Genomic DNA, 958 nt, shown 5'->3' on the forward strand with positions numbered 1-958 from the left:
TAAAAAAAAAAAAAAAAGATTTGTGGAATATTTTATCTTTTTGGTTGGGGGGGAGGTTGAGACAAGGTTTCTCTGTATGGCCCTGGCTGTCCTGGAACTCACTCTGTAGTCTAGGCTGGCCCCCAACTCAGAGATCCACCTGCCTCTGCCTCCTGAGTGCTGGGATTAAAGGCATGTGCCACCATGCTCAGCTTTCAAAGTTTTTTTTTGTTGTTTTTTTGTTTTGCTTTGTTTTGTTTTTTTAATCGAAGGTTGATTGAGTCTCTGGCTTTGGAAACTGTAGGTACAGAGGGTGACTGGATTCCAGGCTCTCCTCTCTAAGCACTTTGGACATATTTAGCTAACCCTTCCAACAAGTTGATGAGGTAAGCAATAGTTAGTCCAGTGTGTGTGTGTGTGTGTGTGTGTGTGTGAGAGAGAGAGAGAGAGAGAGAGCATGAGTGGGGGTGCAAATGTGCACAGCAGTCAGAGGATGACCCCAAGTTTAGGCTGTCACCTTTTAACTTTGAGGGTTGCGACTGTGTACAGCAGGCCCTTCAGAAAGCTCCCAGGGAAGCATTTGTCTCTACCCTTCATCTTGCTGTAGGAAGGCTGACATTGTAGATATGTGCTAACATGCCTAGCTTTATGTGGGCTCTGGAAATGCCAGCTCTGGTCCTCATACCAGCACACCAAATGCTTTCCCCCACTGAGCCACACCTTCAGCTGCCATCTTATTTATTTGGGCCAGGTCTCTCAGTGGCTTGAAACTCACCTAGTAGGCTAAGCTGGCCAGCAAGTCCTGGGGATTCTTCTGTCTTTATTCCATCCCATCTCACCTCACCTCTGGTTTACTCTGTTTATTAATGGAGCATGCACACATCAGGAGGGGATAGTACAAGCAGAGGTCACTGGGGGACATCTTGGAGGCCAGCTACCACAGACCTGAGGAGAAGCTAGACAGAAAAGGACACACATG

The sequence above is a fragment of the Mus caroli genome, chromosome X, assembly GCF_900094665.2.
Source record: "Mus caroli chromosome X, CAROLI_EIJ_v1.1, whole genome shotgun sequence".
Classification (NCBI taxonomy): Eukaryota; Metazoa; Chordata; class Mammalia; order Rodentia; family Muridae; genus Mus; species Mus caroli.